General features: G+C 47.5%; 1 protein-coding gene across 8 annotated transcripts in view; it reads right to left on the reverse strand.

Moving 5' to 3' along the window:
• The window catches only part of gcgra (glucagon receptor a), a 52,237-nt gene extending 41,785 nt beyond the window's left edge, over positions 1-10,452 (reverse strand). For 2 of the 8 annotated variants that reach the window (XR_011190533.1, XM_015356471.2), the window contains exons 1-2: positions 9,395-10,451; positions 8,620-9,073 (exon numbers count right to left, since the gene is read on the reverse strand). The gene's annotated coding sequence lies outside the window, so the exon portion shown is untranslated. Of the gene's footprint in view, positions 1-1,979; positions 2,046-4,484; positions 4,893-8,619; positions 9,074-9,157; positions 9,333-9,394 lie in introns of those variants that run through there. The other 6 variants (XM_015356474.2, XM_015356478.2, XM_015356472.2 and 3 more) reach the window with 6 other exon arrangements.
• Between the last annotated feature and the right edge of the window lie 14,668 nt (positions 10,453-25,120).

A 25,120-nucleotide genomic window follows, 5' to 3' on the forward strand; every position in this document is an offset into this window, starting at 1 on the left:
TTAATTAAGTGCCAGAGCCTACAGGGGTAATTCACACAACAGTTAATCCAAGGACTGTTGTTATCAGAGAGGGAGGGTGGAAACAATTTGAGCAACAGAATTGAGAGTTCTGCTCAATTCACCATCCTGCAGTTCAGAGTTTGTAGTAATTACCACAGTTTCCCAGAGCTGCTTTTAAAATTCCCTAAACTAATCTACCGGCAACTTGCAGTCACAGTATCCAAGATGCAAAACCAGGCTGGCTAGGGTTCTGCATTAACAAAGCCAAGACCTTTCAAACAGGAAGGAAGACAAATATTAACATTTTGCTGATGAAAACTATGAAGAATTCAGATTTCCAGCCTGCCAGTTGTATTAAACAGCAGTTTTCTGATAACATCAACCTCCCACTGCTCTCTGCTCTCGTGCTGCTGTGAGCGAGCGAGATGGAGACGGAACCAGACGTACAGTATCCTGATCTGTTCCCAAGCAGGCTCAAGACGTGAGGGACTTTTTAAAATGATGGGAAAGAAGAGCTACTTGGGAAACAGGTGATTTTTTTCAGGGAAATATCCCTCTCTTTCATTGACGTGAGGAATAGCTTTTCAGTGCTTTAGATATAGACAGCCGAAGCCGGTTGCGTCTGTTAAAGCCACACCATGGGCAGGGTGATTTCTCAAGCCCACCCCAGTCACTCTGCCCTCCCAGACCCGCCACGCTTTATTTCAGAACTCAACCTTGAAGACTAACTGGAAAACAAATAGCAGAGATCTGTACAATCTCCTCTTACAGCTGAGCTATACCAAGATATTTGTGTACCAACTGAGAGGTCTAATATTAATACAGGAAACAAATCTCACCCAGGACTGTGTCGACTGAATCAGATTAACACATGCATAGTTGTTTGTACTTCTCTTCTATGGTCAAGGTGGACTCATTTTTGCACAGGATATGACTTCTGGCCCCACATCGCAGTGCCGGTGCCCAGCATCACAAGGATTTCTCAGGCCTGTCTTACAGAAAGATGCACATTATGCCCACAATATGCCATTCTGTAAGATACTACAGCATTTAGCCTTTTGACTGCTATGCTTGATCATTTTCAAACTGCTTTGACTGCTGCCAAAAGATATACAACATTGAAATGGAATCAGGAAGATCCACTTGCTGATCTGAGAGAGCACAGGAAATAAACACCTTTACTGAGAAGACAGCTGAGGGGCAGTTCACATCCCTTTTACTGAAGTGCCTTCTGGTTACAACCAACTGCATTGCCCATGTTCTTGACATTAGTTTAGTACCTTGAACAGGGACCTGAAGTTTTCATTGTTTCATATATCTTGTCTCTTTGCCCTATTTTTTTATCATTGATAGGAGTACAGACAATGTCACTACATGTGTACTCCATTATATTGGGTCTAGAAAGCCTAATTAAAAAAAGCACTTTCCAAAAAAAGAAGAGGCTTCCAGTCATGAACTCTGCGTCTCCTGTCTGCTCTTCCATCACGCGACAGAAATGCGTGGAATCTCAGACTCTCGAAGATAAAAGGGCCGATCCACTGCATAGCAGCCTGACGGTTTTAATCCAGAGGCGCAGACAAACCTGCCCAGAGAAACGACACTGTTTATCACTGCTTCGCTGCAGTGATTATTTATTCCCCGAATGTGGAGGGTGTCTGCTTAGTCTCAGCCTGGCTCAGACAGTCTCCTCTTAAAGAGACACGGCAGGGAGGCACTCTGCTGGTCTCCCTCCTCCCACAGGCTGCTCAGCCCCTCGGCCTTCCACTGCCAGAGCCCCCCCCTCAGCCTCCAAGAGCCCCAAGCGGCAGCTATCAGCTCAGAGCCCTTCCTACAAAACTGCACATTTCCCCCATTTCCACACAGCAAACATACTGTACAACTCGTTGACTGGTATTGAGTAATTTATCACCAGCCGTCAACCTCACCATGCATGGAGGGCCAACAGGACGATGAAGCGTATGACAAAGAGACTGACTTACAGGGAATTCTGAGGCTCCAGGTCTGTCGGAAAGAGGAAATACCTTCACCGCAGCAACACTCGCAACCTGAAGACGAGGAGTTTCTGAGCATTAGGTCTACATTCGTTGTGCTTTAAATCATCCTAGTTGTTTCAAAACTAAAATGTGCCAACACTGCTGGTAGCCTGTATGAGCACATATCACTTTGGGACGTAATCAAACCACTTTCTCTCATGGTAGTCACGAAGTCCCACTGTCCCCGTTTCTCTCCCCAAATTGTATATCTGAACTGGCTTCATCCCTCTGCTCTCCTCCCCACTGAGAGCTGGTGTGTGGGGAGAGGACTGGCGCATCACCCAGGTGGGGCTGCACACTGTGGGGGTGGAGGGGATCCCCATTACCTGTAAAGTGCTTTGAGTGGAGGGTATAGAAAAGCGCTATATAAGTGTAAAGTCTGTTTATTATAACTACACCCCCTCCTTCACAGACCGAGGTTCCTGCCTTCTCTCCTTCTCCCTCTGGAGTCACATTCACACTGAGCCCCGAGGAGAACAGCTGGCCAGCGGAGAAACCTACACGCCTTTGCATCTCCAGCTCCGGACCGAGAGAGCAGCAGGAAAAAGCTCAAGCTCAAGTGCTGTTCCACTGTATAGATATCAGTACAGGCTTGTAGTGCAATGACCTGCAGCAAATTGTTTTACTGCTGTGCCACTAGAGGTCCAAAGTCTCATATATCCAATAGACTGCAGAGCAAACCGCAAACACTACCCCCAAATTAGACAGGTGACAGCTTTTGGCTATGAACACCCACAGATCAGCCTCCAGACAGATGTCCGTCCCTGCTGAGTGTCTGAACACTGACCCATCCTGGCAGCAGAAGGCACAAAGTGGGAGCACTCCCTGAAGGGCCCCCAGTCCAGCTCCTGGTACATGCTAGGACACGCAGCGCACAGGCATAAGCCAGCAAGCTCCACACTGGAACAGCCCGACCCGGAAACGAACCCAGAACCCAGGGGCTGTGAGGCAGCACCACTGTGCTGTCCCAGTATGAACAGTAGAAAGTTGCAGACACCCTCCGTAACAAGAACACTGGCTACACTCAGCGCGGTCTTCTGATGAGGCAGAGATCCTCACTCCTGGGACAGGGAAACCACAACCCTCCAGATTACAGAGGAAACACGAACCATTGGATTGAATTAAATTAACCTTTACTGCCCCTAAGGGGAATTTGTCTGGCACATAAAGAGCTCATAATCCTATAACAAACATAACATATACAATGGTACAACACCATAATAAAAAATTTTTACAACATCACTCAATCAGAACTCTCCCAATACCATATGATTAAAAAAAAAGACAATTAGCTTATAAGGAATCTAAAAAACATAAGATCCCTACCTGCAAATATTTTTTCCCCATTGTTCAACAATTGAATGCTTTTAGGTATAAAGGAAGTAAATGCTGCGTTTGTCTTTATACAGGGGATCTGGTACCTCCTCCCAGAGTGGATGAGAGGGGTCATCTAAGACGTACATTAATATGTTGCTCCATTATTGGTCATTGAAGACCAATTACATCAATAATTCTTGAAGGAATGCCTTAGAGAGCTCAGGAAAATGGAGACCTCTAAGGGACTCAGCTCTGCAGGCCCATGAATGAGGATCACGATCATAGACATGCTCTCACACTCCTCACTCTCCTTGTTCAGAGGAGGCGCGCAATGCGAATGAAACAATCGGAATTAACAAGCACTCTCACGGTCTGAGAGCATGGGAACGTTGTGTTTGAGGAGCAATCCCAGAATCCCCGGGGAGACCGAGGTGTCCAAAGGACAGCGGGTGTCATTCATCAGAGATCTCTGCTGAATATCTCCCACCCTGATTGTGTCTCATTAGACCAATTTCAGTTTATGAAGCTATAATTTAAACTGAATTACGGTATGACGTAGTTCAGGTGGGAAGCTGCGTCAGCATGCGTAGGCTGCAAAGGAACAAGAAAAAGGTTTATTCCATGCTGAAAAGAGAAAAATAAAACGTTTTGTCCTTGGAGCCTTTTTCAGGTGCGAAGGCTTCACAGCCGAAACGTTGCGTTTTCTTTCTTCTCTTTTCAGCATGGAATAAACCTATTACTTGTTCCTTTGAATTACGGTATGACTCAGATGGTTTCCTTGCATTTCTGCAGTTAAGGAAGCATTTCAAGTAACAGACTGTCCTGATTCAGCAGGACACAGTGAGCGGGAAACGCAACTCATGAAATTTAGGACAGCTGTTCTATCAGATGGCTTTGTTATAAGGAATATCTGGGGTCCTCAATCAAAAAATTAAAGAAACTGTTTCCGTAATTCAGGCTTTGAAAACGGAAAACAGGGAGCGACATAAACGCAGGGAAACGGATAAACGGAGTCCACCGTTGACAGCAGACGTCCATCATGATTTTCTATTGCTTTCGTGCCGCGTTGACAGGTGAGCTCGGAATAGTGCTGTGCGCGTCAAGTACCGCGGCTTCCGCAGGTCAGATTTTTACCTCTGAAATGAAGTAAAGCAAAGGCATTGAAATACGAGGTGCGTGTGTGGAGTCCTGCTCCTCTGCCATCGTGCACTGTCGGATCTTGGCGATGACCGAGACGAGCGCAGAGCCAGCGACTCCCCCGCCACCGCGGTCTTCGAGAGACGCGCTCCGGCCGGTTTCTGGGAAGACAGGTCTAGAGTGTGCTCATTCAGTATGTGTGGGTGTCAGCTGCTGTCATTTCACAGTGAGGTTTATGGTTAACGCATTCAACTGCAAACGCGCGTGGTAATGAAGACAAACGCTTCGTAGTCATAGCTGGTGTCCGTACAGCCTCCCTTGGTTTGAAGTGAGACGGAATACAGTATATTTTAAAAAAAGGACAAGTCTCGAAACGATTGTCTGTCCTGTCTCAATATTAGAACGAGGCACTTAAAGGGTTTAGTACAAAATGCGACGTCTGTCTTTTTAGCAAACATTTCCATATCCCTTCCCTGGCGTCTTTTAGGCTACGACTGAAGGTGGTCAAACAGCAGTTAACAAGTCAGAGTCAGATCACGATGCACTAATCATCCTGCGGTCCAAGAGCTCAGGCACAATCACAAGTCTGAGCTGCTCATCTCGGAGGGAGGACGTTTCTTGTTTCGTCTCTTGCGCCGAGTGCGAGGAGTGAAACTGCCCTGTGAAGGGATCCTGCACTTAATCAAGAAAGTCCTTTGCTTTGAGGCCATCGCGTGGGTGGGCTCCTTTCTCTTGTGTGTTGTAGCTTAGCCCCTCAGAAACCCGGTTTGTTGAAGTTTAAACATAATGGATTATTTCTGACAAAATAAATCACAGCAATCTGTTACACTGCCCAAGTCTGGGGAGATGACAGCACGCTGGTGAAATTTCAGCTACAAACCCAAGTAGAAGGCGGTAAATGTTTAATCCACGCCGCCCTCAATCCAGTTAAACCCTCGCTAAAGCACCTTTACTGTTCAACTACAGCCAGCGGGTTAAAGCGCTGTTGTTGCGGCATCTATGGAATTCCAATCAATGACTGATTTACCGACTGTTTTGGTATCTTAAAAAAAACATCTCAGAGACTTGTACTCCTGAAGGATTTACATGTGAGCAGGGGATGTAGCGCTCTGTGGTCTCCGAATGCCTCATCCCACCGACCACAGAGCATTACTATTGAATAACTGGAATATATACAAACACCCACAGGGGTTACCCACAATCCATACACAAGATTAAGTAAACATACGAAAAAATAATTGTCGAGTGAATATTCTGCGTCTTGTGGTAGCTATTTAACAGTACAAATTGCTTTTAGGAAATATAAAAGCAGAAAGACAAAATGTTGCTTTATTAAAACCGTCCTAACCCGCGTCTGTCGCTGTGCACTCGCCCTCCTCAGCGGTCTGACCTCTTCAGCGACTTCAGGCTGCCTCCCTCACCTGCTGCTACTGTGATCAGGCCGTGTGTCGGAGGGTTCTGCTTTCGGTGGTTAGTCAATCGGTTTCCTTTATTAGGCCGTGCAGCCTGACATTCTGAGCAATCTGCACGATCATCGCAAATGCGTAAATAAAAACACGAAGCAGAAAGCACAGGAAGTGGAAGCCTACTGTAGGTTTAGCGATGAGGTCGTGAGCGCTGGAAATCGGCGAGAGGACTGATAAAAAGTGCTCATGATAAACGGCATTCGTAAAACCGCTTGCTTAGGAAATGTGCGTCTTCTACAGGATAAACAACAGCGCGAGGCATATATTAATCGGATGCTGACTAATTGCAATCTCTTAATGATGATTCAAAGTGCAGAATCGGTTGATGCGTTTGTATAATATGGCCAGTGGCCGTCAATGTGCTTCCTTTGCTTACACAGCACTCGCGCACTGGGGAATGTATCGCTTTATACACAAAATGGTCAGATTCGCACAGCTCCATTTTTTATTTTAACAGACACCCATAAGGGCTTTTTTCCTAATGACACCTCGCTGATTTTATCCTCGCTCAGTCGGAGCTGAAAGCGCCGAGGTGTCGAGCCTTCGGGAAAGCCCAGAGACCGGACAAGCGTGTAGCTGTACTGTGCACAAGACCCTGCTGACGTAGTCGGATATACAGAACTGTAGACTACAGGTGCGGTATCGGGCGTCTCAGCAGCGTCTTGTTGGATCTTCAATGTTTGTCAGGCATCAGCGCTGCTGTGTGCTCTGGTTCTGAAAGATTCAGACACTAAAACTCACTTCGCTCTGCAGGAGATCCTTCTCGTCCCCAGCCCTTTATGAAACTGTCTCATGCTGCCAGGGCGCAAATACACAATTTAGAAGTTTTAAAATGTACTCCCTTAGCAGGTAATAATCCAGAAGCCTTGTCACCCGCAGTGAAGGGAATACAGTTTCCTTACTGCATGGCTACCTACCTAATGCTTGAAAAGCTTAGGTTTTTACAGAGATACCGGGGTGATTGATATATATTAACAAATTCTTAAGATAACACTCTAAATTAGTGAATACCTGCAAATGTATTCATTTCAAACATTTCTTTAAGTCATACGCACTAAATGAGTTAATTGATTCATGAAACTGAGACCTGAGCCCAACAACGCGCGCCGGCTCGCTGTGTCCATCAGACCCGGAATTCTCCTAAAGGAAACCGAGCTCCGAGCGCTCATCGAAGCCTCTCAGTGCTGGGAGCACCATCGCTGCCTCGGGAATGTGTCTATACTAGACCAACACGCGCCAACTTTGTCACATTCCTGCACGGTCCTGTCCCGGTCTGCGCGTCTGGAGAGGACTGCAGGCTGGGAGACTCGCAGGAAAAACCCATCGCCAGTCAATTATCAGATCATCTCAACTCCGCTTTAGAAATTATTAGCTAAAATACATGGGACACCAGTAACCGAAACAACCACTTCAGAAGCTTTAGCGAGGACTACTGGCAAAATGAGCCGGGTGGATCATTTTAAGATACCCTGATCTGTGTGCGTATCGATTTGTCCTGTATTCAACTTGTCCCCACGCTTGGCACTCATGCATCAGGACGCGTACAGAATACAATATATTTATCAGTTCTCAGAATCCAAAAGTACACCTAATGCTACTCACTCGGAACAGAAGCGCCCCGGTCTCCGGGGTTGTGAAAGAGTGAATTTTAGACCTTTGACTCCAACCGGGCGGGTGTTTCATGCGAGGAGAGACCAGGGGGCGAGTTCGCCCTCATCCAGGCCCCCTCCCCCAGAAAGACATACCTTTTCTAAATGAGACAAATTGTTCTCGCTCTTGTGGAGGAGTTAGAAATGCATTACAAACGGAAGATGTAGGATTTCGAGTTGTCTCGGACGCGTGAGTGCACGGAAACGACCGCTGGGAGTGCGGTCACCCGGCGGACGGAGAAACAAAACGAATTGAGAAGCGTCCAGTTTAAAATGGGGCGATGACCCTTTTTAAAACAGGACGTCACAGCTCCTGTAGCTTCGTCTTTTCCTAGTGTGCTGAGCCTGGCCAAGCCCACGGAACACCCTGTCACTTGAGGCCGTGCGCGGGGCAGCGCAGCCCCGGTCTCCCGGCTCTCCACCCGCGGCAGCGATTAGCTCCTTAACACCGACTAGCTCCACAGCAGGTCGAGCGAGAGCTCCTGAAAGACACTGACACGCACGCCGTCAAGCCCGCCAGCGGTTCTCCACTCGGTGCTTCCTTTCCTATTTGACTCCCCACTCCGCTGCCGTGCAGTAGCCCTTTTCTGTTTATCTTAACATTGTTAAAAACAATGGCTCGCGTCCCTCCTCGCCAAGTCCGAATGATCTCATTTGTACAGTATTTAACGCGGGGTTCAAGGGTGTTACAATAACTGCAAAAGCAATAATGAGGTTATTTCGAACATTTACGGACAGCCTGTTAAAAAACAAACCACTTAAGTTGACTAGATGGCCGTAAAGCGACGGTTTGTGTTGAGGATATTAGAAGATAAACACAATTGATTCTACCGAAGAGAGGGATTATAGAAAAACGTGTGTGAAGTGCCAAGTCCCGTTAAACTTCAACTTGCAAGTTTAGCAATCGCACTTGAGATAGAGATTAACATACGAAAAGAACACATTTAGCACTTTTATATTTTCACAATCGCTTGAATTCAACATAGAAGCGTTTTTTGTTTTATAAAAAAGCGGTACCTTGAAGACGTCGAGGTCCGGTAGCATCTCCAGTCCCCAGAGCACAGCGGCACATCTCCCAGCGCGCGGAATGGAAGCAGGTAGAATCCGGGTTTGATCAGGCAGGACACATAATCCAGCAGAGAAGAAGGGACAGACAGCGCGACGAGGCTTTCCGTTCGCGATGTCGTGCTCTCGCCGGTTAGGGTCGGCTGGCTGTCAGGCGGGGAGCGGTACACTAACAGGATCCAAGAACCCAGAAACAGCCACTCCAGCTCCTTGCTCCGACGGTCCCCGTGACGTCACTCCTACGCCCCGGTCAGCGGCCGCAGAAGCAGCAGGGTCCTCGAGGCTGGGGGCAGGGTCGCGCTCCGCTCTGCTGGACCGACCTGCACAGGTGGGAGCAGGTGACTTCTCGCGCAGGGTGCCCGAGCGCCTCAGCTCACACCTTGCTCGTCAGGGACCCTCAGCGCACCTGTGAAAACAGCACGCCGCGACTTTCAGGAGCTAAACACAGCGGAACATACCATTTAGAGTGGACTATTTAGTCTATATTCACGGGCTTGTGTGGGGATTTCGCCTGTAGATAAGACTGGGCTCCTGTCTGCAAGTGAAATAGTGTGGAACGCTTTAGTTATGAGTCAGTGAAGAAGGCACCGGACGCGGACACGTGTTCTTCGTTGTGTGTATTTACAACAAAGCCAGGGACAGTGACATAAACACGGAGTGTGTATTTGTTTAGCACTCGGGCGGTTTGACTGCGTGGTAAAAGTGGTGCCATCACTGAAATCATTACCTTGGTGGTCTTTCTCATCAAACTGCTGGGGTTAAGACGGCTGTGTACAGCAGCTCCCCAGGGGCGGTCTTCCCGGACTGCGCGCTAGCCCAACGCCGAGCGTCTGCGGCATTGACCGCGGTGACTAGCGCTAGACCGTGGGTGGCTATAATTAAGGGTGAAAAAACATCCAAACCCCATTGGATGACAGAGAACTGTGCCAAAAAGTTACAGGAAGAGGCGACATTATGGAGGAACATTAATATCCCCCTTATCTCTATTTTTCTGTACCCATTCCAACTTCTCTGCGTAGTAACTACGCGAGGACTAGAGTCATCCATCAGCAACGAGAGCTATTAAATCCTGTGACGTATCTGACTCAAATCGCCCCTTCAGCTCCTCTCAGCGGACCACGGCGTCAACTGCTTTTCCGCCCTGGGCAGCTTCCCTCCGGGGGTACCGCTGCACAGAGCCCCGGACCCCCGGCCTCACGAACACGGCGTGGACAGAATCAATAAACCTGTACATCGCACTCGTGTCTCGTGTTAATCACAAAGTCAATTGATGCGAATACCCTAATCAATAGTCCCTGCAGGTCACCGGGGCCGGACGATCACTGGCACGACCTCTCTTCCGCCGTTTAAATTGATTTTATAACAAAAGTTCGGGAGGGATGACAACAACCAAGCTCAATCAGACTCACCTGTCAGTAATTAGCAATAGCTCCTGACAATCCATTCCTCTCCCAAACGCTATAAATACCTACGAGATCCCTATATTTTTCTCTCTCTATTGCAGCCCATCTCCACCTCTGTAGCTGCCCCTTGGTCACCCTGCAGGGGGGTCCTGGTCTCCTTGTCCTCTGGCCGGGAGGCCAGCCCTCAGCCAGGGTGTTTGTCATTCCTCGTGAATTTGAACCCATTTGTTGTTCTGCTGAATAAACCGTTATATGAAACTAAATTACCGTTTGTGTTTTTTAAGACTCTCCATCTAATCCTGCCTATTGATATTCGATGATCGTTGTATTTGGACAGCTGGGGGTTGTTGAGCGCAAGAGGTCTGGGTTAATTTTTTCTCGACTCACTGCGGCAGCACAACCGGCGCCCCGTGTGTTTAAGGGAGACCTCGCAAGGCTGGGTCAAGACTGAGCCCCCCTCCGGCCGGACCGGACGGCCGGGGCTGTGGCTCAGAGTGGGCGCGACAGACAGCGCCGTGGTGACCGTGTAACGACTAGAACTGTGTAGCAGGCTGTAATGTACACCACTGTGCTCACAGCGCCGGTATCCTGCAGGGAACAGTTACGCACGATGGCCTCTGTATTCGGACCCATTTCCACAAATTCATCGTTAGCGGTGTTTCTTCTTTGAACAGCTATACATTTCTACACAATATAGCAAAATCGATGAACGATGATTTCATCATACACAGTCTGTAAAATAAACAGATGTATTGGTTTCTCCCTTCCCTTTGTAATGCATTTCTTTTCGGAAAAGTGTCGGTAACGTGGAATTAGTGTTAACCACCTTCACTGCAGATCCCGGTTAGATCTGCGCATTCTGGGCACAGAGATTTACTGTAACCGTACGCGTGTGATAGTAGCCTACATATATTGGATATTTAACATGTACATTTTAATTAAGCTTTAGGGCTGGATCGCACATTCAGCGCAACGCAGTTTTGAAATATCATCTTGAATCGCTCAGTCCCCTGATAATCCCAACGCGCCGAGTTTAACGATAAAAACAGACCGCGTCTGCTGCCCTGTAAAGCACACCGAGTTTGTACAAATCACTGCCGGAGAAACCCTCTCTGTGCAAACTGACCTGTGGACTGATGGCATTTCACTGTTGTTGTGTGTTTCTGCACATGATTTTGAAACACAGAACACGAGGGATATGTGCAACAGCCCAGCGCGACCGCATTGCGCCAAGCGCTCTCCACCCCTAACCTGGAGATGCGTGAACCACAGAGGGGCCTGCAAGCTATTGAAATATTCTCTTCATTTTCGTGCTCAATAAGGCAGAGGGTACTTATGAAGTATACAATACCTTAGCTGTCCCGAAGAATGTTCTTGAAAAGAGGATTCACACTGACTTCATGCAGTTAAACTAATACATTTATTCTAAATCTTAGTTCAGAAGCTGGCCACCTGTTTTGTGTTTCATGAGGTTTTAGTTCACCTCAACCACATAATCAGGAATCTGATTCAGGAACCCACATACCACTTACAGTGCCCCTGAGGGGCCTGATCCTACAAACCCAGCTCTGCAGACTCTTCTAATCCCTGCGTAGACATGCTCAGCTCCCCTGAGAGAGGGGCCACACTCTCCTGCCAGCTGCAACAGTGCTGCTCTCCCATCTCTGGAGCTCAGGAAACCCTGGTCACCACATCGAGAGCAGGGCTGCAAAGGAAAGAGAAATCTGGAAAGACTGCTGAGTCTGAAGGCACAGTAGTCTGCTGTTGAAACATCTTCATTTCACTCTTCATGGTTCATGGACAAATCTGTTTTTGTACTGCCGGGAGGCTGAAACATTCAAAGCTGCACTACAAATTTTAATTTCATTTAACATTTTTCTTCATAATCACAGCAAAGAGTGGCAGATCTGTTTTAATTGTGGACTGGAGCATCCGAAACATTTAATGAGCTTTGCTATTTTGTCCTGTGGTTTTGGGCATCCTGGCGGGTGATTCAAGAGCAGCAGAGTGCTGTGGGCTGTGCACACTGGCGCTGAGCTGAGCGGCACTGCGGGCCGGAGCGTGAACACGAACATCGTCTCCTGAGGGGCTGCACTGATGCCCTCGGCCGGCTATCGTCTGTCTGTCAGGGCCGACACCGCCAGCGGCCTGGAGCTCGTCCTCTGCTGGCGTGGAGTGTCAGCGGAGAAGGGCAGAGGGCCGTCTTCCTGTTCTTGGTTTGTTCCGGTTTGATTTTCAGGTCGCAGAGCTGCTGTGGCTGCGGGTTCGAGGGGCCTGGAGGACTGGAATCGGCTGGCTGGACCCTGGACCGGCGACCACTTCAGGAACCTTCAGCCTTAAACCTCAGGTCACGAGGGCTCGTTGTAGCCCTGCTCAGTCCCAAACCTTCGCTCTACTCCCACAGGCACCCTGGGTCTCTGCATACCTCTCAGGAGCTGCTCCATTCTCCATGCTCCCGTGAAGACAATGACTGTCCGCTGTGGTGCAGATACGACCAGCCCAACGTGCACTCAGAGGCCGGCCATCGTGACCGCTCGCTGTACAGAGAGCGCTCCCAGGACACTCACAGTCTTATTAACCACCAGAACTACAGTCCCAATAATAACCTTCACACCCAAAATGGATGGTTTATCTCAAGAAGACTCTTCTGACACCTGCTGTGCTGTTTTTATTTGTTCTACAGACAGGAGTTCACTGCAATCACAAATCATGATTCCATCTGTTATGATGCCCTGTAGAGTCAGGGGATTTTATAACAGCTTGGGCTACAGCCACCTTCCCTCTGCTATCACCTGCATCAACAGCCCCATGCAGGGGAAAGTAAAGAGTTGTAATACTTGAGTAAATCTAGTTTTGTGTTACCCAGTGGTTTACTTCTGAAGCCCTGAGCTCTTGCAGCTCGCAGTTCTGTTAAATGACCCACAGATGCTGTAGTGCACGGAGTTGATGTCACCTTGAGCTCAATTTCCCAGAAAGAACTGACACTGCAGAACCAAGGATGACAAAAAATATTATTTTTGTCATCACCACCATTATTATGATTACAAACTCAGTTCAGCCACTCAGTAGTAACCTTGACCTCTAGGCACGTCTATCAACGACTCTGCAACAACAAAACAAAAAGGGAATTGGAGGGAATGCTGGAAAAGCTCCAGTAGGTGGCAAAGCCGGATCAGAGAGGTGCCCAGTCCATGAACATCAGCAAGGGCAGGAGGGGGTCCTGCAGGACTCTGGGATAGCGAGGCCAGAATGACAGGTGACTCTGCATTTGAGCAACACTCCTGCTATACACTGAAGCTGGAGCCTGGGGTCCAGGAGATCTCGAACAGCCTGGGTCCTGTAGAGCCTTGGAAAACCTTCAACACCTGTGTCTGGTACCTGGTCTAGAATAGAGCTATTGATACCCATTGCCGTCTGGAGCAATATTATTGCAATATTATAATATAAACATCATACAGAGGCATGTTCATATACAGAATGTCGTTTTTTACTTCCCAGCACCTGAACTGAACATGGCGAGCAGTTAAGTTCTCTCAGCCTTCTGCAGAAACGAAGGTCTTGGAAACCATTAACAAGCTCACACCAACAGCATGGCTGCAGTCACAGCATGTTAAAATGAGCACTTCTATTGTCACCCACAAAATATAATTTTTACTGATTTTTGTGCCAGAAAACCCCACATGCACAAGGCTCTGAAGCTCAAAGAACAGGGCTGCCAGATGCAGAGGTGTTTGTGCATGTTCCTTTCTGCATCAGGTGTTGTGTCCCACTTGTGTAAAGGGGTCAGAAATGGTGAATTGTGGGCGCTTTAAGATGTGTGAAGACGTCGGCAGGTGTCAAGAGTTCGATAGCTGGAAGAAGGAACACACAAAGGCACAGGAACTGCTGCCAAGAGAGCAATGTGTGAGGTGCCAATCAGCTGTGAGGGTCCATTCATTTCTCCAGTCTCTTATTAGAGTCACTGACCAAGTATATGGATTTTCACTTTAAAGAATGTAAACACATGCTCCGCTCAGCTATAGATAAGCCTGGCTGACTCAGACCACACTTTGCTGCAGGCATTTCTGTCCCCCGTACATAATTATCTAAAGCCATCAGTGCAAAAAAAAAATGTGCTCAGCCTCTTTATGGTTAAGCTTCAGGGAAAAACAGTGAAAAACAAAGCAGAGCAGAGTGTGCTGTTGAACCTGCATGCAGTGAGGCTGTGATGCATCTGGGCTGCAGAGAGGTCAGCTGTCTGAGTGCCCGTGAGGCTGTCCTGCACTCAGGGGAGGAAGGGCTACTGCAGGAATGACAGATGCCCAGATCAGGTTCTCCACGCGAGGGCTCCGCAATTCAATCACATCACGTCCGCGGACCCACGCAGCAGTCCTCGCCCTGCAGCTCCAGGTATCCACACACTCCCCGGAGACGTGTGTGTGAGGACTCCCAGGCCCACAGCAGTGCCGGCCCATGGAGAGATCCTCCGGCCTGTGTGGTGCTTCTGCTTTTTCAGATCGAGCGGAGCAATAATCCCAGGGCCAGCGCTGCCAATGGGGTTCAGTAACAGCCGGAATGCTGAAAGCAAAGGAGCACCCACACACAGAGTCAGCAGGGGACAGAAGCCTTCACAAGCAAGAAACAGAACCTAAGCACAAGTTCAATGCACAGGAGTTACTCATTGGCCTGGCTAAACCTCTGTGCAGCTAATTTGTGTGTAAACTCACACAATTGCCTTAACCCATACATGCCTTTGGAGAAACTGAGTATCCACAGGCTCCCACATCAACCCAAAAAATCTATTTTCCAGATTCAGTGAGAACATCATGCTGCTCTGTGGCAACACTGTCTCCACCACAAAGCAGTTAAAGAGTTAAACTTGCTTTTTCAAGGTTTTTGCAAATATTCTCAATGATCTTAAATTTTCAACGTCTGGTCTTCCTTGACACATTCTTCCAGATCTCTGGTCTTCCACTGCGACAGGTCCTAGAGCCCGACCGTGCATGATTCCAGAATCCAGGCAGATTTTGAATTGCTGAAGATGTGGGAAAAAATTAATGAGGGTTCATGATCTTGGATCAGGAATTGGGATTGTTCATTAATCCGCAGGTCAGGAAGTGAGGAAATACTGTCCTGCAGCAGTAATGTCAGAGAACTTCCCAGCACACATGTTCTTTCGCATGTATATACTGCACACGTCAGATCACTGTAGTCTCCTTTCATCACTACTCAGCAACATCTGTCCTTATATTCCACAACTTCTAACTTAACATTTCAGATAAAGCTGGACATTTGCTAATACATGCAGCCCCCTCTTCAAACTTCTGTCATTAGCAGGCGTGTTTGTACGCCGATACGATCATTGCCATCGCTCAGGAGGGAAACACATGATCTCATCTCCCGTTTCTGACAGAGGTGCTCCTGTGTGAAAGATAATAACAGCAGCGCACATCCTGAAAGGCAGCAGCGAGAAATAAAGTGAAATAAAATCAATGGCCTTCTGTCAGCCATTATTTATACATTCTCTCAACTACCCACTGAGCGGCAATCTTTTCATCATTAATATCCCTCTCAGGATTTATAGTCAGAAGTCCCTCTGAATTCCTTCCTTTATCATTCTAAACCCATGAGTTTCTCAAATTTACATCAGACTGTTCAAAACAAAAATGAAAAGTGTTTCAAAATGCTGTGGAATGAAGAACTGCTTCACAACCAACAGCACAGAAAGCAAAGAACACAGCCCTGCAGTGGGTGAATTAGTATGAGCCGCCAGCCTCTGAGCACACGTTGCTCTGTGTACCAATGCAGAATTCAATCCTAAAGCATTCATTCCTTTGAGATGCTTCTATTGTGCATTAGTGTACACAAAATATATATACTGCCCCATCCTAATGTTAGAAGGCAGTCTTGATAATGGACAGGCTATCTTTACTTATGCTTGCAGCTGCAGCACATTACAGAATTGATCCCACTAGATGTTCACAGATGCCTGTTGAGATTTCAGCAAACAGAAGTTCATTCATTTCTGCATTAAATGTGCAGAGCACTACAGCAGCTTCTTGTGGCCTGAAAAGCATTTCCTGCTGGTGTTTTTCGGTTAACAATTTTCAGTAAACTCTTGAGAATATCTGAATTGTTACATTAGCCATGTCTGCTATTGCCTCCAGAGGCATGCACGCCAACAGACTTAACCATTGTGAAGTCTCTCATCTTCCTTTTAATGGTCACAGTACACTAAGTAAAATACCTGGGCTGTTGCTAGTGTACAGGGCTGAAGAATAGTGGGACTTGCCTCATACCATTGACCCAATACAAACAAGAGCCTGCAGCTGGAACACAGATCGTCTGCTGCCTGTGTGTTTAATCATTTCCCTGCCTCTCCTCTCTATCCCGGACTGCTGGCAAAAGGATGCAGTACCAAAACGTGCAACAGGGGGAGACACGGTCTCACCACATAAACTTTTTGGGCAGTGTGCAGTATTTAATTAATCTTTACTGCACTCTCAAAAAAAAAGAAAGAAGGAATACATTTTTATTGTCTCTCCTTGAGCAAAGCAATCCTAAGAAAATGTCAGGGTAAATTTAATACAGATACTGTAGAACATCCAAAAAGAACATTGGCACTGTCAGGGACCCAAAAAGCAATTTATACACTGACATTACTGTATGCCTGTTGGAGTCAGCTGGGTGTCTTCGCTTGCGCAGAAACATCACTGTTTATCTGTGCTACACTGCGATGTGCGTGATGAGTGTTGGTGGTTTACTGTGGTCCGTGCGAACATTCACATACAGTGTTTTGAACGAAAGGTATTGTAACGCATACGGCCTCCATTGCTTGTGAGAGCCGGCTTACCAGAGTGGTGACGTCACCGCCCTTCCCTGTGGTTAGCAGGGATCGCAGCCGCTGGGCTGATGGGAGATCTCCCTTTGGCTCAAGAGGCTCGGTCCCTGTTGAGTGATGCTGGAGGCCCGGGTTCGAGTCCCCGACAGTGGGGGGCTGGCCTGAGGCGGCAGCGGCAAGGGCGCCCACGTGAACCCCGGAGTGTTACGGTATTAAGGAAGCCGACACACACAGTGCTGACCAGACAACTGCAACATACGATGCCAAGACCCTGAGAATGATATTACAGCAAATGTGCGCCCAGGTGAAACACTGCATCCCTGCAAGACAGGGTGCAGATGAGCACACAGCAGTCAGAGCTGCCAGGGAGCCCTGAGTGTGCAGCAGGCGTCCTCCAGCTGCAAGAGCAGACTCAGCCACACCGTGATACAAAAAAGCAGGAGACCTCCTGGGAAAAACTTAGGTTTCTGCTGGAAGAGGTGTTAGTGGGGCCAGCAGGGGGCGCTCACCCTGCAGTCTGTGTGGGTCCTAATACCCCAATGTAGTGATGGGGACACTATACTGTAAAAAAAGTGCAGTGCTTCAGATGAGACATAAAAACAAGGTCCTGACTCCCTGTTGTCAAATAAAACCCCAGGGTGTTTCTCGAAAAGAATAGGCATGTTACCCTGGCATCCTGGCCAAATTTCCTATTGACCCTTACCAATCATGGCCTCCTAATAATCCACATCTCTGAACCGGCTTCATCACTCTGCTCTCCTCCCCACTGAGAGCTGGTGTGTGGGGAGAGTACTGTCATTACCTCCACATGCCTTTACCCAGTCAGACAGAGCCCGCTGGACCAGAACCAAACATCAACGGCCATTAAGATAATGGAGCTGCACAGTGATTAGTGGCAGGAGGGGAGTCTGGTGGTTCTGATGGATCTGGGGGGAATCAGAGACATGTTTTCAGCAGTGGCAGGAGCCATTGGTGCCATGGAAGAAGTTGAAAATATCCATCACTGCTGGCTACTTCACTCAGCGTTTTATCAGGTGCTCTGGAGGAAGGATGGGGGTGGCAGCTCACATGAGGGTCCACAGGTCCACAATGCCCTTCGCTCCTGGTCTCCTGCCTGCCCCCTGATCCACTACTGCAGCCAGCAGGAGCCCCCGAGAGAAAGGAAGTTCTGTCTCTTGCTCTGGACACTTCTGGAAAATGACCCCACGTTGTGGACACGGTCAGGAAGAGCACTTCTTCCATCAGGCCTGCTCGCTCTGCAGCCTGCTGGGTGACAGTGCCTCCTGTGTACTGAACACTGGCAGTGCAGCTGCGTTGTACTCCTTCATCCTTAACACAGTAGCTGGTTGAAATCCCCAGATTCGATGGACGCAAAGACATTCTCATACAAAAAAAATGTATATCCATTTTTTCTAACAACCCCAGTTTCTCACATCTTTCTTTGAGACGCAAACACTTGACAAGTCTTTAACGTGTAGAGCTTCTGTAAACTGGGAACAAGGGAGAGAATGTCTTGGAGTGTGAAAGCATGAGCAATATCGGCATTCAGACAGCTCGTTGCCTCGTACTGCCAGCGGGTCTGTTGTCATGGACACAAGGCTGGACTGGCCACACCTGAGGGAGGAGAGGAGGAGAGTCACCCCTGCTCCAGCAGCCGGAGTGAAGAACTCGATCCAGCTGGTTCCCGGAGGATCCCTGGGAGCCAGCCGGTCGAACGACTCGTGAATCTTTTCAACCACAAACAGCTCCTGCCCTGTCATTCATCTGCCAGACACTTCCGAATTTCCACAGGCGTGACCTCGTTCACACCAGGGGTTTACAGTGCTGTCTGGGTTCGTGGTTTGTGCTCTTATTGCAACCGGTTGTGATTCTACTTTAGTGTTAAAGTAAGTTGTTATATGGAGGACCAGGACCGAGATCAGGGGAAAACCACATGCTGATCTGCTCCCCTCCACCCCGTCAGTTTTCAGTTCTGTCTGAGCCTTCAGGATACATATAATCCCCACCTGTCAAACCCTTAAATCCCAGGAATTCCCTGGCAGCCTACGGCAGTCGCAGGGTACAGACTCAGTGGAAGCACATCGTCGGGAACAGCGTTATTATTCTTCACTACAGTCGTGGGACACTCTCCCTGCAGCACGGCTCTGGCGCTCCGGAGGGGTGCCGAGGAGACTGGGAAGAGTCCTGCTCTGGAGAACAGGACATGGCAGACAGAGCAATCCCTCAGAGCCGCTCCTTCATCTCTCTAATAACTCTCATTACACATCATCCTAGACCTCAGCTATGCTCTGCGCTCGCTGGGGTGATATTTCAAAGGCTGATTTCACAGTGAAGATGAAAGGAGGCCTGCGGTGGCTTTGCAATGTGTCGCTGTGTTTACATGTTCAAGACTCCTATTCGCTTTGCTGTGGAATGACACTTGTGTCTCGCAATCTCCCTTCTCTAGCTGTCAACTGCAGGCCCGGCCTGTCCACATCTGGCAGGCAGAGCCTCCTCCAGATTCCAGACTCTTTAAAGATTTAAAGAGCAGCACTGGCAAAGAGTTACGAACCTTTACTTCACTTGTGTGTAAAAAGACACTGTGAAGACACCTCCATCTTCTGTAATACTGTAAATATCCAATCCTGTCTATAGGCCTTGTAGTTTTCACATCTGTAAAGGTAATTTTTTTGGAAAAAACAACGATAAAAGACAATACTATGCGACAGTGTGTGTGATTTCAGTGCCGCTGGGATGCGCCTGCAGAGGCGAGTGCGAGAGCTGTTGAAGGAGTGTGGCAGTGACCCCCAGAGCCGGTGTACGTGCTGAGGAGCACCAGCCCAGCTCAGCTCCTAGCTCACGCTCTGTGGGAATGTTTACACTGAGCCCAGAGTACAGGGCAGGATCCCCACGGCCACAGCTACTGCTCTGGAGCTGAGGGCGAAGGCGGAAATTGTCGTCAGACTTACAAGACTGAATGATTCTGACCTCCACATGATATTCAAACTTCTGTATCCCTCTAAATAATCAGAGGCACGAAGGAAGAGGGGATCAATTAGCAACCAGAAACCAAATCAACTTACTCAATTCAATTCACCATACCGAATAATACAAAATTCAAAATAATTGTCCCCAGGGGGGCAATTAAAAAAATTACTTCCTTTATTGTCCCAGAAGATAAATTTACTTTGCAGGCAAGTAAAAAACATAATACAGTATACAATATACAAATAAGAAACATACATAAATTGCCTAAGTTATGCTGGTTAATAGCTGTGGGAATAAAGGATAACTTACTGTAGATCTATTGCACTTGAATCTAGGTAGTGTAAATCGACACAGACAGAAGGAGCTCAGATTCACTGTGCAAGGGCTGGTCATGACAGTCAGTTACTATGTTGGCCTTCCACACTGTTTGATGGAGCTGTCTCACGGCTGTAGCTGTTTTTCACAAATAATTTTGTTGTTACCTTGACTATCTTATGGTGGTCCAGAAGTGCAAAACACAAAAGTGTGTTGCCAGTTTTTTGTTTGTGCACACTTTTTGGTTTTCGCGTTTTCCACATCTGGGCCACCATACTACCCTGCTCAGTCTGTTTATATTGCATTAATTAAAGTTACCAAACCAGGCTACCGCAGGTAATGTTGCAACAGAACATTAAATAAAAGTTCCAGAGAATAATCAAGGTGCACTGAATGCCCTCCTCCTATCTGTAACACTCTTTACGTTCTAACGGAAATGTGGACAAGCATTTGACTATAAACATTATGTATAGATACGTCAATTTATACCCTGAAGAAATTAGAAAGAACGCTCGGGAAGATTTAGACAGACGTCAAAACCGTGCAAACAACTAGCAGATACCATCTGATACAGAGAAAACAAACCATAAGGTAAGAAAGGAAACTGCAAAGGAAGTCTGAAAAAGACTGAGGTGTTTATGTTAACATTTACTGTATATCTTACTGACAATGTGGGGAAGCAATTAAAAAAGCAACGATGCTGGATAGTTAACACTGCATCATTTAAATCAGTGTATGTTATGTTTAAATTGCAAATACACTAATATAATTGCAAATAAACTAGACGTTTGTGGAAAATTGTGATCATGCTACAAAAAAGATATTGCTGCTCAGGTATTAGTTCAGAGAAACACATCAGGTGTATTAAAGGAAAGCCCTACTGTGAAAAGCTAAAAGCAATGAACTATTTAATCTTGAACAGGGAAACTGGGTTCAAGTATTCAAAATCCTCAAAAACAATTGAGAAAGCTGATCCAATTAACTTAATTTTCCAAATACTGTATGAACCAGCTAACATGAATGGAAACTACTGAAAGGTGCTTTTAAAAATGACAAAGTGTTTCAGTCTGCTTCAAGCTGTTCAGCCATGATGACGAGGCTGATACCCTGGCATTTTAAACAAGACTGCAGGAGATCAATTAGGAACTGTGAAACTCGATGGGCTTAATGACCTCTTCTTCGAAATAAGCTGTTGAGCACTTTTTGTCTCAGAGCCAGAATCTGAGTGTTTCTCAAACTGAAATATCAGAAGAAAGATGTGAATGAAATCTCCCCTGAGCAACAGCAAACATTTACACTGCAAGACGATACAGCTTTATCATGTTTCACAAACGAATCCTCTGTGCTGGCAGATGTCCTCGAGTTAAATATAACCCACTGGAGTGAACCTCATGGCCTGTTCACTACCAGCGACGCCATCTCCACGTCATGTTAATTCCATGCTTGTCAAACTGCAGCACCGTGCCTGAGTAAGGGCTGTGTGTGGCCGGCACCCCGACAAACAACACAAACAATGAACCCCATCAAATTGTGTGCGCTCTGTTTCAGCTGGTTTGTACTGTTGAGAGTAGCATACCTGTATGTTCTGCTTTCATTTCCTGTTTCATTCCTGTTTGTAGAGGGGCCAACTTCACTGAGCTCTCAGTAAGAGCAGTCCTGCACTAATCTACCCACAGTCCTCAGAGCTGGGGGCTCATACAGTCCCCTGCTCACTGACTGCACTGCTTCAGCCTGCTTCTCCAGGCGAGTTAAACTGAAGGAGCTGAACGGACCAAGCACCAGTGTGTCTGGGATGGGCAAGTGAATGAACATGCTAGTGGAGTAAAGAGGGAATCAGGTTTTTCTGAAGTGAGTCTCTGGTATATTAAAAAAAGCAAACAGCACCCTGGCCCAGCATTTCCAGAGGAACATTTTTCTGAAGACAAAATGAATCACATTTTGATATAGTGGTGCCTTTTTTTACAAAGTTGAGCTTAATGCCTTAAAACTAAAAGAGCATAACCGGCCCTTATCAAGCAATTCTGCTGGTCGCTGCTGTGCTAAAACTTGTTATCCACACCACAAGGCTCCTGCTACAACTGTTCTTCTGCCCCTGCAACACTGCAGGTGAATGGGTGGCTCCACAGTGGACACCACAGACTGTCTTGATGTGTGGCAGCTCTCGTCCTCCATAGACACTGGCGTGTTTGTGCACCTAAAAATACCAGTTGCCAAATCCTTCCCTGCACACATTGCAAAATGCTGTACAAAACATCTGCAGAAGTTGTTCACTCACTGCTTGAAAGCAGCACAGAGACATGAAGGAGGCTCAGCTGATAGTGACAATGGGAGCACGAGAGAAGCCGACGGCAGCCCAGGAGCCAGGAACATCTGACTCAGTCCCGTAATGAAGCACCAACAAGCAAGACAGATGACATGAGGTCCACGGTCTGTCCAGCTTATTAACAGCAGCTCAGGAGAAATCCTCTCATCAGGATACAAAACCAGTTATAGTTAAATAAAAGAGGTTTAAAGAAGGAATGAAAGAAAATACAAGATATCAGTGTTGAACTTTATTACAATTTCATTCCCTCGGTGGCAAGTAATTGAATTCGCATCTATCCCCGTTCCGTCAATCTGCAGTCGACTGAAGTGCACAAAGTAGAATCTTATTTGCCCACATGGAAGTTAAAGAATAACTCATCTGTCCTGACAGCACTCATCACCCAAGAACAATCTTTTCTGGCTGTCCTGTGCTCACTAAGGGTCAGCGCCACTTGCTGTCTCAGTAGACATACTACCGCAATACAGAGTCCAACTTACTACCTGAAGATCCCAGACAGAAATGGCAGACATCCCAAAATGTACCATTGATTTGCACACAAAGAAAAAAGACAGTATTCTGTTTGCAGAGGCATGAGGAGCAAATACTATTGAACAGAGAGCTATCAGAACAGAACTTGGTACAGCTAATCTATAGCTGGGGAAAGAGCAAAAATCAAAATGTTTTGATCTCATTCAGGACAAGGACCTTGTCACAGGGGGAGACTATCAGCCCGAGGTGGCTGTGATTTCTTTGAGTTTTACTCCAGCTACAGACGACTGCTCGGCAGCTCACTGGAGACTCCAGCTTCCCGGCTGAAGTGCGCTGACCTCCGATCACGAGACGCCTGGGTGCGAGAGTACAGGACTGCAGCTCCGAGCGGAAAACAATGCAGGACAGGATTTCACAACACGCCACCAGTCTGCCAACTGACCGCAGTGCGAGGCCACTTCAGAGGACAGCGCTGGACAGGCTCCAGACAGGCGCTGTGAGAAGTGGGTCACTCTTGCTCCTCACAGGCTGCACACATACCCAGCAGGCTGTGCTGCGCCACCCAGCGATGACTGCAGTGGCTGAGAGCTGACAAAAGCTCAATTCAGGCATCTTATGTCAGACTGAGCCCTTCGGTTAATTAACCGACTCTTCTCAGTGCACCAGAGTTTGAGTCTTCAGAATAGATCTTCCTCTCACTGAGCCCCTACCTGTTAGACTTGCAGGACATTTCTACGGCACATTACACTGACCTTTAAAACATATCAAGATGTTCACACCATAAACATCTGGTGTTTCTACAAAACTGCTCAACAGAATAATGGACTGACTTCTTGCAAGTTCGTTTTCAACCTATGATTGGGAATCCTAAGATTATCCAGACCATTGAGCAGACATGAGAACTGCTGTCTGGAAGATAATGGTGTTCTCACTTTGCATCGCTCCTCACGAGGTTTATTTTCGGCAGGCACTGCGATCTGATCGACTCCGTCACAGACCAGCTCTCGGGTCTTCCTGGTCTCTCTCCCTTGTCTCTGCCATGCGCCCGGAAAGCTGAGCATCATGAAAGCTCTTGATCTCTGTTTGGAACCATCCTATGCTTCCAGTGTCACATCCCACAGCATCAATCACACTTAGCCTGACTGAATGGTGCCAATAACCCAGCCCTAACTGGTACACAGACATCACATTCACGTCACTTAATCCAATCAGCTCAAAGGGCTATCAGTTTACTGGCCATTAATGGGAAACACAGATCTGAGAAGGTTTCCATTGAGCGCAGATCATTTCCACATTAGAGGGCGTCTTCTTGCCCACCGGGCACAGGAGAAAAGCTCCACAACCTCTTCGGATGTTCTAATGTGGAAACCATCGCACTAGGCCAGCCATGAGGGAGACGCATCCTATTTCTTTAGGCTTCTTTTCTCCCTCTACCATCAGTCCGCTGGGAGTTTAGCTCTTCCAGCTCCAATTACAGCCAGAGTCAGCTGTGCAGACCAACTCCGCTGCAGAATCTGCTCTCCTTGCCGCTCGAAGCTTAAAAAGTGTCCGAGGTGTCGGGAGGCTCTGCTCTCGTCCTGCTCCCTGCCTCACTGGGTGCAAGGCGCTATATAAACCACAGATCAGTCATCCTCTGAGCCACCCACAAAGAGAGAATCAGCTTTCAGTCACAGTCACACAACTAGTCAAGGACACAACGCTTTTTATACTTTAGAGCTGTTTCTTCACACCCGATCGCTGCTGATTATTCAGAGTCGCGAACAGGTCACAGCTTCAAGGACTGAGAGAGAGTATAATACAGGCTAGATTTACATATAAAACGTAAGTGCCGTCATAGAGTTTCAGGCACCACATGAAACTAGAAAAAAAAGACAAAGTGTCCTTTGAAAAAACACTGTGATTTGTTTCCCTTTCAAACAATTCTCTCAGCGATCGGGGCTGGTCTCTTCATCGTTGACAAACAGCAGGCGAGATCAATCACTGAGAGTGTGCATGTGTGAACACACCAGCAGGCGTCGTGGTGCTAAACCCCATCACACCCCTGGAGGGCGTGTCCACAGGAGAAACCCTCCTTCCTCGTCCCGCACCCCCTCGCTCGGGGTTACACACCCCATGGGCCTGCTTTTCCGCGCTGAAGCTGTACTTGATTTCCAG

The sequence above is a fragment of the Lepisosteus oculatus genome, chromosome 9 (genome assembly GCF_040954835.1).
Source record: "Lepisosteus oculatus isolate fLepOcu1 chromosome 9, fLepOcu1.hap2, whole genome shotgun sequence".
NCBI classification, from domain to species: domain Eukaryota; kingdom Metazoa; phylum Chordata; class Actinopteri; order Semionotiformes; family Lepisosteidae; genus Lepisosteus; species Lepisosteus oculatus.